The sequence below is a fragment of the Zonotrichia leucophrys genome, chromosome 15, assembly GCF_028769735.1.
Source record: "Zonotrichia leucophrys gambelii isolate GWCS_2022_RI chromosome 15, RI_Zleu_2.0, whole genome shotgun sequence".
Lineage (NCBI taxonomy): Eukaryota > Metazoa > Chordata > Aves > Passeriformes > Passerellidae > Zonotrichia > Zonotrichia leucophrys.
Genome location: NC_088185.1, coordinates 12,936,444 through 12,950,064, shown reverse-complemented (window position 1 = coordinate 12,950,064; position 13,621 = coordinate 12,936,444).

Genomic DNA, 13,621 nt, shown 5'->3' with positions numbered 1-13,621 from the left:
AAGTTCACTACAAGAATGTCAGCATCAGAAGGCTTAGAAAACCTTAAAAAACCAAAGTGGCGGTGGGACACCTTGTGAGGGGCAAGGACAGGAACAAAGTGCAGGCCTGAGACATTCAGAGCCATCATGGGATGAGTTTCAGGGAGAAAAGCTCATCCCAAAGTCAGCTCCAAGCCTGCTGCAGCCATTGCTGAGGGGATGGGTGAGTGCACAGGGTCAAACAGGAATTTCTGATCACATCTCAGGAAAGGCTCTGTGTGGTCTGCCCGATGCTCCCTGTCAGCATTTCCCTCGTGCCTCCATAAATCAAACCCTCCTGCAGGCAGCTCAGAGCCACAGGGCTGGGTTTGGGAGCACCCTTGGCTTTGAAAAGCAGGAGGCTGCGTCCATAGGAAAAACAATTTCAATAAATGCAAGCACTGAGTTCTGGCCCTCTGGGATCCTTTGGGTCTCTGCTCCCTACATGGATTTTGTGCCTACCAACAATTTATCTCCCACAGGAGGGCTTTGAACAGGGGCCACGTTCTGTTCTGTGTTTTTTTTAAATATTCCTTGAGGAATGGACAACGGGTTTGATACATAAATAGTCTGTAGGGTCCCCTTCCTTTCTGAGGGGTGATATAGAGGGGTCAGCAGGGAGCAGTGCTGCTCCTGAGGAAACAAAATTATGGGGATATTGGCAGCCAAACTCTGTCTCCGTGGGCAAGGGGCCTTCCCTTGCTGTCTCTATGCTGGAATTTCTCAAAAGCAAGGAGCCCTGGAGAGCTGCTCTCTCTCTCTCACAGGAATTGCTGAGACATTTGAAAATCAATTCTCTGGCTCTGGGAGGAGCTTTCAGTGAAATCTTTCACAGGTCACTTGGTAAGGAAACCTCCATTGCAAAGGTTCCAGAGGAGCCATTACCAGCTCAATAGGGGAAAAAAACCACCTTGAGGATGGAAACAGAGGTTGCATCCACTTTGTAAAGGGTGGCAGCTCAGCCCAAGCAGCCCAGATATTCTTTTTATCTCTTGCAATAGCAGAGCTTTATCCCTGATTGCATCTCCTTGCTGCTCCTCGGAGCCAAGTGCCCGGCACAAATCTCCTCCAGCCTCCTGTGAGGGACCATTTTCTGCAGCAAATGACCACTGAAATGTTATAAAGAGGCTGTGGAAACCCCATCAGGCACCAAATAATGCAGCATTTGAGTGTCCCCTGAAAGATGACCCGAGCCAGAACACAGCTCATGGGCATCACTGTGCTCTTGTGGCTGGGATGTGATTTAGGGCTTGACATCCTGCTTTAAAAAGTGCCAAAATTAATAATGGAATGGAATGGATGCCTTTGCCAGGCAGGGAGCAAAGCAACCCAGTGGGCAAGGCTGCAGATTGGTTTGGGAAGAGAAATGGGGGCCCAGGGGCTGTAAAATGATGGGGGAAGGAGAGGGAGCCCTGGGCAGGGAGAGGAGCTCTGTAAATCACAGGATGCATCACAGAGCAGAGCCCAGAGCTCTGGGGTGGAGGGGAATCCTTTGTCAGGGAGCAAATCCAGAGTCAGGCATGGAAACACAGCCTGTGGTGGCTCCTGGAAAACCCTGGGGGGAATGGTGGTGATCTGATCCATGGGAGCGATCTGATCCATGGGAAATTATCTGATCTGTGGGGATGATCTGATCTATGGGAATGATCTGATCCATGAAAGGGATCTGATCCATGGGGAGTGATCTGATCCATGAGAATTATGTGATCTGTGGGAAATTATCTGATCTGTGGGAAATTATGTAATCCATGGGAAATGATCTGATCCATGGGAATGATCTGATCTGTGGGAAATTATCTAAACATGGAAAATTATCTGATCCATGGAAGGGATTTGATCCATGGGAATGATCTGATCTGTGGGAAATTATCTGATCCATATGAGTGATCTGATCCATGGAAGGAATCTGATCCATGGGAAATTATTGGATTTATGGGAGTGATCTGATCCATGGGAAATTATTGGATTTATGGGAGTGATCTGATCCATGGGAAATGATCTGATCCATAAGAGTCATCTGATCCATGGAAAATTACCTGATCCATGGGGAGTGCTCTGATCCATGGAAATTATCTGATCCATGGGAAGGGATCTGATCCATGGGAAATTATCAGATCCATGGGAAGTTATCTCACCCATGGAAGGGATCTGATCCATGGAAATGATCTGATCCATGGAGGTGATCTGATCCATGGAAAATTATCTGACTCATGGGACTGATCTGATCCATGGAAGGTATCTGATCCATGGGAGTGATCTGATCCATGGGAAATTATGTGATCCATGGGAAATTATCTGATCCATGGAAATTATCTGATCCATGGAAGTGCTCTGATCCATGGGAATGCACTTCCAGTGCCAGGTAAATCCTCGGCTGGGCCGTGTCCATGGCCTCTGGTGCTGCTGTCACCTCCTCACCTCAGACACAGGGACCAAGGTGGTTTTTAGGATCCCTTCTATCCCATTCCATGGAAAACAGGGGCACAAGGAGGTGGTCAAAGGTCTGGAATGGTGAGGAAAACTGGAGCAGGAGATTCTCCAGCAGAGAAAAGGGATTTGCTGCAACAAAGCTATGGGAGAAGTCAACAAAATCATGAGAGGACATCAAGGACTCAGCTTTTGGTTCTCTTCCTGAAGAAGGAAAAGGGGAAGCAAGCAGGAATCCAGGTCAAAACAAACAAAAACCCTCTTTCTTCATGCAGCAGGAATTGGATTTGCTGGGAAAAACTGCAAGTGGTGAAATCCTGCATGGGCCCATGGGAAAAGTGGGAGAGGGTTTGGGGAAAGCTTCACCAAGGGGTGCTGGACACCTCATCAGGCTCAGGAATCTGCTGCTGGAGCAGGAACAGGATCTCCCCAAAGCCTTGGAGATGATAAGAGAAAGTTCTCACAGATAAATGTCTAAAGTGGCTTAAAAATGGCTAAAAAAATGGCTAAAAACTCTTTTAAAAGGTCTAGAAACACTTCTAAAATGTCCAAAAAAGCAGGAAGCACAGGACAGGAATAAGCATTTGATTCCTGGAGTGCAAGGAGGTGGATTGTGAAGGGATCTCTGCTGAAGGCAGGACACCTCTCCATGGTCTGTGAAGGAAGGGATGGAATCATGGATGGAATCATGGCCAGATTTGCAGGGCTGAGTTACTGAGGGTGGAAAGGCAGGGGGAGCCTGCAGGAGCTCGTAATGGTGAGTGAGAGGGTGACAGAGCAGCAGCTGGAATTCAGTGGAGACAAATGGAAATGGATGCACACAGGGAAAACAAACATTATGCTCCAAATGGAGCATAATGGGCTCTGAGAATCCCCACTCAGGCAGGAGGGCTGGAGGGATGAGGGACATTTCTGAGGAAATGTCAGCACAGCTCTTTGCAGGGTCAGAAAAATTGGAAAATTGAATGGTGGGGACAGGCAGGGAATGAAAAGGAACCGTCCTGGTAACACAGAGGTTCAGCTGCAAGGAGGAAATCTGAGTCTTCCCTGTCCTCATCCCAACTTCCAGAGGCACAGGGCAGAGGATTTACCAAGAGGAGCAATGAAAAAGGAAAACCAGGCATTGCTGGGTGCAGAGCTATTAAAGAGAGGCCAAAGGGAATCCCCAGGGCACAGGCAGGTGGAGACAGGGAATTCTCATCCCGCCAGGCTGGTGCTGCTCTCCCTGAGCACTGCCCATCGTGATTACTGCTGCTCCAGGAATGAGAGCCAGGCAGGAATATCTGGGGTGATCCAGGAGCCAGAGGGGTGCAGAGATCATGGAACAACCAGCACATGGAAGCAGCTCCTGGAGCTCTCAGTCCAGGCTTGGCCCTGCGTGGCCACATTCCTCCTCACAGAGAAAAGCAAGGCACAATTCTTCCCAAGAATATTTCTGGGTTTCACATTCTCTGAACCTCAGAGAAAGGAAAAACACAATTCTTATCATTTGCTGTGCCTGTGTTTGTGCCAAAGTAAAATGCAATATGGAGATTTTCTACCCACAGTTATGGTGTTTTGTTTCCTTGGCCTGTCAGGGTCAGGTGTGTGTGTGTGCGTCAGGACTGTCACTGACAGTCCCAAGAGTCAGAGCAGTTCAGTGCAGTGTGTGCAGGGCTGAGGGCTTGGCAGATTCAGTTTAGATGTAATGTAATATAGTGTAATATAATTTAGAATAAATTATGTAATACAGTATAATATTAATATAATATAATATAATATAATATAATATAATATAATATAATATAATATAATATAATATAATATAATATAATATAATATAATATAATATAATATAATATAATATAATATAATATAATATAATATAAGCCTTCTGATATCAATGGAGTCAGATGCATCATTCTCTCCCCTCATCAGGGCTCCCTGTAAATTCCATAGCCATGGTGTCTCATCTTCACTGTTGGCTGAGGCTCTCCCAGCTCTTTTCTCACAGGCACTCACTCAGAATTCATTGTGTTTTCTGTACAACCATGGGACAATCGGGCTCTGATTTCACCTTTGCTCCTGTCTCAGCTGTGGGCTCGGTCTGGAGCTCAGACTTTCAAACATTCTGAAGGCCAAGTCTTGTGGAGCTCAACCCTGTGGGGCCTGAACTCTTCCTCCTCTCCCCTGCTCCCCATCTTTGTCCTGATCACCTCTGGCAGAAATTTCCTTCTCATTTCATAGGGACTTCAGGATTCTCCAAGATTTCACAGAACCATGGAATGGTTTGGGTGGGAAGGGACATTAAATTCATCCAGTGCCATGGCAGGGACACTTCCCACTGTCCCAGGCTGCTCCAAGCCCCAATGTCCAACCTCACATTTCCAGGGATCCAGGGGCAGCACCAGCTGCTCTGGGCACCCTGTGCCAGGGCCTGCCCACCCTCACAGAGAGGAATTTATTTCCAATATTCAATCTAAACCTTCCTTCCTTCACCTTTAATCCATCCCCTTGTCCTGGCCACTCCATGCCCCTGTGTCTTTGAAGTTATGACAGGTCCTTTGATTAAAGAACTTGGTAAAATCTTTAGGAAAGTCAAGTAGGTTTATGCCCATTGGATCTCTGGGCCCCCTGATCTCCTCCCTTGCTGCTCCCTCAGAAACTCCAGGGCAAAATCCTGGTTGGATTTGCCAGGAGCTGCTCACCCCTACTCCCCAGTTCCCTCCTTAGTGCAGTTCCACCTCATTTGCACATCACTTTTAATAATCTGCTGCTCCTGGAGCTGCTCAGGAACATTTTTTCCAATCAAGATCTCACTGCTTCCTTTCCCTCTGATGGTGAGGAAATGTTAAGTGGGAGCTCTCAGAGCAGAGTTAATGCTGTTAATGGCTCAGCCATTTCACCCTTGGATTCCTCTGGAGCTCTGCAGTGAGCACCACCCGAGTGTTACCATTTATTGTCTCGGGTTGTTCAGAGCTTCACCCACCCAGACATCCTTGGAGCCACATTTCCTGGCCCCCATCAAGGTTTCCACACTGAGGATTCCTGGAAATTCCTTTTTCCTGTAAACCTGCAGCTGGTTCTCTGCTGCAGTTGGACTCTCTTCATTCTGCCCTTTGGATTATTCCAGCTTCCTGCTCAGGGGTGTTTGGGACAGAAAATTCCCCTGGAAGGCAATGCCTGAACTTCCAGTGGGCACTGGAGGGATGCAGGGTCCTGTGGATGGTGTCACAGACATCTTTTATAAAAAATCTTTTCTTTAAGAGAAGATTGAGAAACTGAGAAGCTTCAAAAACGAAATGTAAACAATTATTATCTGCTGCTGTGGAATGCAACAGCTGCATCTGTGATTGGTCTCACGTGGTTGTTTGTAATTAATGGCCAATCACAGTCAGCTGGCTTGGACAGTGTCTTTGTTATTCATTCCTTCTTTTTCTCTTAGCCAGCCTTCTGATGAAATCCTTTCTTCTATTCTTTTAGTATAGTTTTACTATAATATATATCATAAAATAATAAATCAAGCCTTCTGAAACATGGAGTCAGATCCCCATCTCTTCCCTCATCCTCAGACCCCTGTGAACACCATCACAGGATGGTGTGGAGGATGATCCTCATGGAGGATCCAGGGCTTGAAATCGTGTTGGTCCATCCATTCCTCCTTTCTCTGCTGCCTCCTTTTTCCTGGATAACCACTGGGGTAACCCAGATCCTGCAGGAACAGCAGCCAAGAATTCATGAAGGAGTAATTTTTACAAGGGCAGAGGGTGAAAGAGCAAGTTTTAAACTAAAAGGGGAGAGATTTGGACGGGATGTTGAGAAGGGATTGTTTCTTCCACAGGGTGCTGCTTTGTCAGGGTGAGCTGGGGTTTGTAATGGCTGCAGCATCCAGGGGAAGGCAAGGGTAGAAAATGCTCACAGGCTGGGATCCTCTGAGCCCTAAATCTCTTTGTTCTTGTGGAAAAATGCTTTAGGAGGCTTGGATTTGGGAAGGCATGATCCAAATTCCCTGAGTATACCTGAGATCCTGGATCCCTGATTTCCCTGAGTATCCTGGAAAATGCTGGCCAGCAGAGCTCCAGCTCTGAAGATGGGCTCCAGCTTCAAGATCCCAGGGATCCTGGATTCATGGAGAGACCAGAGGGTGAGAAAGGCCCTGAGTGAAGGAAGTGTGGATGCCCAGAGCAGCTGTGGCTGCCCCTGGATCCCTGGCAGTGCCCAAGGCCAGCCTGGGACAGTGGGAGGTGTCCCTGCCATGGCAGGGGTGGCACTGGATGAGTTTAATGTCCCTTCCCACCCAACCCATTCCATGATTCCACGTGCTGCTCACCAGGCAGGGCAGGAGGCAGCAGTGGCCCCTGGCCTTGGCCACTTCCAGGGATTCAGGGCAGACCCAGCTCCAGCTTGCCCCACATCCCCCTGCTCTCCCCCAGGCAGATCCAATTTCTCCTCCATCCTCTTCTCCTCCTCCAAGAGCCCCAGTTGTGCTCCCAAAATCTCCCCGCTCCTGTCCCAGGCTCCCATCTCCTCCCAGCTGGAGCTGCTCCCTATCTCCCACAGCTGGAATTCAATTCCAGCCTCGTTGGGAGTCTCACTGAGGCTTTGGCTGCTTGGTGGAATTTGTATCCAGCAGAAATTGGATTTGCTGTGCTGCTGGAAGCACTTCCTACCTGGGAGAGGGAGCTGTGCCAGCATTAACATTCCTGTCACCGTGTCACCTCGCTGAAGGTGCCACTGCTCCTCTGGTGCCTCCCTCCCCTGCTCTGGAGGTCAGAGCAGCCTCAGGTTTCTCCTTGGCCTCCGTGTGAGCCACCCTGAATGCCAGTGAGGATCAGGATCCATTCCTGCAGTGCTCCACACTTTCCCAGCCCCGTTTTTCCCCTTTTCCAGGTGCACAGGACCCAGCAATGCCTCAGGGAAAGGGAACACCTCAGGGAAACACCTGCCCTGTGCTGCAGGAATGGGGATCATGGAGGGTGGGGTGCAATTCCCTCCTGCTTTGGCTCCAAGCAGGATTGAGCTGGGTTAAAGCAGCCTCTGTGCAGCAGGAGTGGCCCAAGAGGTGCCAGCAAGGACAGGAGTGTGTCCTGCTCTGGAACTCCCAGAGAGGCTGGACGTGGAAATCTCCTGGTTTATGGAGGGGATTTTTCCTCACGTTGCTTTGGCTGTGTGGGGAGGATCCAAGTGGAGTTCCCCTGGGATGGAGGATGTGCTCTGGGGTAGATCTGCTCTGCTCAAACCCACCTGAGAGCAGGGCCAAGCTGGAAGTGGTGGATGGGGAGAGACCTGGAAACATGGAAATGCCAGGAAAAAGGGGAAATTGTTCCTTATCCATCTTTGGGGGTCACAGATGTCCCGTGCTGGGCACTGCCCAGGGAATGGGCACGGCCCCGAGGCTGCCAGAGCTCCAGGAGCCTTTGGGCAGCACTGCCAGGGATGGACAGGGTGGGGTTGTTGGGGGTCTGGGCAGGAACAGGGGCTGGGCTGGATGATCCTGGTGGGTCCCTTCCAGCTCAGGATATTCCAGGATTCTCTGACAAGTCCTGGCCCAGGCTTTGGCTTTAGGGTGTTCCACCCAAGGTGTGGATCTCAGACACGGATTGTGGGGAGGATCCTGTGGATCTGAGCCCCGGCAGGAGCCCTTCCTCCCCTCCGTGCTCCTGCAGAGATCCCCCGGCTCAGGCTGGCAGAAATCCCAAAGGCAGCGTTTGGGAGGAGCAGCTTTCCCAGGGAAAGGGAGGCTGGCGCCTTTGGGATGTGCCAGGAACGCTCATCAGAGCCAGCTGTGCCCACCCAAAGCCATCCAGCGGTGCCGCTGTGCCTGCACATCTGGATCCCGCCGTTTCGGGAGGAGGAAACACCTCGGCTCTCCAGGGAAGGGTTTTTATCCCGTCCGCAGCTTCCCGAGCGTTGTGCGGAGCGCAGTTGCCATCTAGTGGGGCAGAGCATCCCTGCAGAGAGAGCATCCCTGCTCCACAGCGGGAATTCCCCATAGGAAAAGCTTCCACCGAACCCTCGGGATCAGCCCAGAGCCTCCAATGTCACAGACATCTTTTATGGAAAATCCTTTCCTTAGGATTTTTCCTCCTGAGAAGCTGAGAGGCCTCAGAAACGAAATGTAAACAATGATTATCTGCTGCTGTGGAATGCAACAGGTGCATCTGGGATTGGTCTCATGTGGTTGTTTCTAATTAATGGCCAATCACAGTCAGCTGGCTGTGACTCTCTGGTCAGTCACAAGATTTTGTTATCATTCCATTCCTTTCTATTCCTTGCTAGCTCTCTGATGTCTCCTTTCTCTATTCTTTTAGTATAGCTTTAATATATAATATCATATCATATCATATAAATTAAAGCCATATATAGCTTTAATATATAGTTATATATATTTTGATATATATAGCTTTACTATATATGGTTATATATTAAAGCTATATATATCAATATATATTACATATATTATATTATTTTAATATATCATAAAATAATAAATCAGCCTTCTGAAACGAGGAGTCAAGATTCTCATCTCTTCCCTCATGCTGGGACCCTCAAACACCACCCCAAGGTGCCACTGCCCTCCAGCTGCAAACTGTGGAGATGTCAGGAACTCATAACCACACAATGAATACGTGCAGGTGCTTTCATTGAGAGCTCTGGGTGTCAGGGGACACAGACCCAAATCTGACCCACCATGGGTTCAGGATGAACGTGGTTTTATTCTATTTGTGAAGAAAAACATGAGAGAACTGTTTTCTTGTGGAGAAATCTCCATAACATTTACAAGAGAGACTTCTCTCCCTAAGTGAACTGGAGAATGACTACTCTAGAGGTGGTAAACTGACTGAAATTTTAGGTTTTGTTTCTTTACACAGTCTTTCTATCCTAAAATTATATTCTATCATTATGTAATCTATATAATGATATATTATATCATTTATATTGCTATATATTTATATTCTATCATTATATGACTTACATATTAATTATTAAACTTACATTGATTTCATCCAAGCATGGGTTTCTGGTGATCCCCCTCAAACTTTTGAACACAGATTCTCATGATTCTTTCTTAAGATTAAACAGTAATTTTATCTAAGTACTAAGCAATCATCACATCTAACAATCATATCATTTATCATGTACTGGTTACACAGGTGCAGTTTCACATGATCCAGGCCTAACATCTCTCAGGCCTACCTTTAACATTTTCCCAGGCCCTACTAAGCCTAACTTTCTTCCTAACTCCCCAAATTTTCTATGATTTTAAAATCTTTTACTATCAGAGAGATTCAATGCCCAGCTTTAACCCCAGCCTTGCTTTTAACCCCAAATTTGCTTTTATCCCACTGATTTTAGGCAGGATGGATCCTGTGTGCGTGTCCATGGGAAGGAAGGCACAGGATGCTGTTCTGGGAATTTTCTGATTGTTTGGGACTTGGTTTGTGCTCTGAGCTGCAGCTGCAGCTCCAGTGCAGTGACTGCAGGGCTGTTCTGACTCCTTCCCTAATTGCCAGATTTTCCAGGGTTCTCATTAAAACAGGAGCTCTGAGTGATTCCAGCACCCATTGGAGGCAGCTCCTGCAGGGAACTGGATTTTAAAAAGAAAAAATAAAAAAGGTAATAAGCATTTTTTCCTACAAATGGCATCTCCTACAAATCAGCAGCACACAAAGGGTGCTCCCCTAAGCCTTGGGGTGGGACCCCTCCCTAAACACCCCAAAATTTCCCCCAAACACCCCCAAAGGTGTTCAGGCTGCAATTCCTGATGGGAATCCCACAGCTCTGCCTTCTGTGAGTATCCCACATTTAGAAAAGGTTTGGCAGATGTCACAATTCACTGACCTGTGTCCAGCCAGCACCAGGAATTCTCCAGGGTTTCACAGAACCATGGGATGGTTTGGGTGGGAAGGGACCTCAAATCCCACCCAATCCCAGCCCTGCCATGGGCAGGGACAACTTCCAATTTTATGTGGTGGTTTTGGTTCTCCAATTTGAGATCTCGCCAATTTTGAGATTCCCCAGCCAAAGCACCAAAGAGTGTGGTGGGGTCAGTGCTGGCCAACCCCAGAGCACTCACTTTGTGCTGTGAGACAGGAGAAAGGCAAAGCAGGCTCAAAACTTTAAAAGGGTATAAAGGAAACTTTTTTAACTAAAAGAAAGAAGTAATAAGAATCAAAACAAACCCCTCAGAACACTTCTCCCCAAAACCTTTCCTTTCTCACTGACAATGTAAAGAAATAAAACCTAAAATTTCAGTCAGTTTCCCACCTCTAGAACAGCCTTTCTGCAGTTCACTGAGGCAGAGAAATCCCTCTGGTAAATGTTATGGAGACTTCTCCGCAAGAGGAAAAAACCAGTTCATGGCTTGCAATTTCCTCACAAACAGCAGCCACACAGGAATTCTGCAATTCTGCAAAAAGTCCCTCCCATTTTCACAGTTTTTTCCCACATTGGGCCATGTCAACTTATGGGGTACTAATTTAAACATGAGCTGTTCAAAGGCAAAGGTTCTCATTATCTATTTCTAAAATCATCTTCATCCCTGGGAACAGAGATCTTCTTCCTCTCTCCCTGGGCGCACAGGGTCTCATCACTCTTCTCTCTCTCTCTCTGTTTAACCTTCTCATGAGATCACAGCTGCTTCAACATCTGCTTACTCTAGCATGGAGGCCTTTGCTCATATCCACAATTTGAACACTTCATCTCCCCATAGTTTCATGTGTTATAGGGAAGAAGAAACCTTTCTCCATGGCTTACAAGAGGATTCCAGCCCCAAAATCAAGGCAGCTCCTCATCCCTCCCATCTGGGACTCCTTCCTCACTGCCCTCGATGTCTCCAGGTTGCTCCTTCACACGCTGGCATCCTGTTCCTTCCTCACTCGAGGGAGGATTGAAATTCCCCATTAAAAACTGGGTGTGAGCCTGCTTTGGGAAGGGAAGGGCACCAGGATCTCCCAAACTGCTCCATTTGTTGGCTCCAAGCCCCTTCCACACTCCCTCCTTGGCTTTTCCATGGATAATTCCCAGACTTCTCCCAGCCCTGTGTCCTGGTTTGGTGGCAATGTTGCTGTAACAGAGATCTTCCTCTCCAAGTTCCATGAAATAAATTTTTTCTTGTTTCACAGTTTTTCTAATTTATTCTCCCATTTTTCCCCTCAACTATTTCAGACTTTCTCCCTTTTATTCAGTAAAGTGTAGAAAAGTTTTTCACCAGATTTTACATTTATTTTGCTTTACTTTTTCCTGGGGGAAAAGCGAAGGGATTTTTCCCCCTATTCCTTCCCTCTGGGATTGGGAATTGAGGTGATTTCCCTGCTCTGCTGCTCCCTGGCTGTCAAAATCCTTAATCCCAGCAGGGCAGCAAAGCTTTCATCTCCTTTCTCCCCATTCATCCCCCAACACAATGGTGGCAGATATTGCTCTTTGTTTTTATTTTTTTCCCATCTTTTTCCATCTTTTTCTGTGTGATTTCAGTGGTTTCCTTTTGGTTTTATTTCCTTTTTCCATTCAATTTCCAATCCAGTTCCTCACATCACCCAAGTGGAAAAATATTTTCTTTGCTCCTGCTTGGGTGGATGGGTTTGCTTTGGGTTTTTCCCCTCTTACTCTTTCCATAATGGATGAAAGAACATTTCTGAAGGAAAGACCTAAATCCCATCCCATTCCACCCCTGCCATGGGCAGGGTCACCTTCCACCCTCCCAAGCCAAATCCAACCTGGCCTTGGGCTCTTCCAGGGATGGGCAGCACTTCCAGGATCAGCCAATGGTGATTTTCCTCCTTTTCCTCCCTCACCACCCCAATTTTCCCAGGAAAAGTGGGGATTCCTCACAATTAGCTGGGAGAATCCATGGAGAATGGGAATGAGAAGAAAACCCCAATAATTGTCTGCCAGAGCCATAAATGATGACAGGGTTTGTTCAGTGTGAGTACAAAATGCATCTAATAAATTTAATTACGCTGAAATTAAGATAATTAATTGGCCCTGCTTAATGGGCAATGATGATGGAGGATTAAACGGCAATCCCAGCCATTCCATGGAAATGATGGGATTTCAACAGAACACACTCCTTATGGAGCAGGGCTCCTTGGGGATAGCAGCCTGAGGAGTGCAAGGACTGGAATTCTCTAGGCTGGGTGGGAATTTTTGCTGTGGGACCCCCAAAATCCCCTTCCAAGCAGAGCTCCCCTCTGGAGTAAAATACTAGTTACAAAATGTCTTAAAATGGGAATAAACGCTCTGCTGGAGCAGCATCCTGCAGGAATTCCTGGGTTAGGAGAAGACAGCAAATGCACCATTAGTTCAGCACTGCTGCACCCTCATTACTGTGGGTAATAATTAACCAGGAGAATAAAAAGCTCTTTTCCAGGCTGATATTGCTTTGGAATAGCAGGAATTAATGAGCAGCTGGTCAATATCCCTCGCTGAACCCACCCTGTTCCCTGTGGCATGGCTGGAGTTCATCATCACCCCAAGGGCTTGAGGTGATGAACCAGGATTGCCCAGGAAAAGTGGGAATTTGGGAGGTTTGTTTTCACTTGGGGCTGATGAGGCTGCTCCAAACCCCAATGTCCAGCCTGGCCTTGGGCACTGCCAGGGATCCAGGATGGGCACCCTGTGCCAGGGCCTGCCCACCCTGCCAGGGAACAATTCCCAATTCCCAATATCCCATCCATCCCTGCCCTCTGGCACTGGGAGCCATTCCCTGTGTCCTGTCCCTCCATCCCTTGTCCCCAGTCCCTCTCCAGCTCTCCTGGAGCCCCTTCAGGCCCTGCCAGGGGCTCTGAGCTCTCCCTGGAGCCTTCTCCTCTCCAGGTGAGCACCCCCAGCTCTCCCAGCCTGGCTCCAGAGCAGAGGATGAGGAATTCCCACCTGGTTTGCTGCTTTGCTGTTTTGCTGTTTTGCTGTTTTCAGCAGCCTCTCCCTTGACCAGGGAGCAAAGCCATGCCTGGGACCCTCTGGGTGGCTCCAGAGCAAAGCAGAGGCTGCAGGTGCCCATGTGAGACATTCCAGCTGCATCCCAGGGCCAAAAATAGCAAAAATAGAAGAGAAAGGTGAATTGATGGATATTTGTACAAGTCTGACTCCGTCTGCTGCCTCTCAGGAAAGTGTTCCATTGATTCCAAAATCCCAAAGGCACTACAGGGCTCTAAAACTCCATCCCAAGCTCACTTCCCATTGGAAGGGACATACCCCA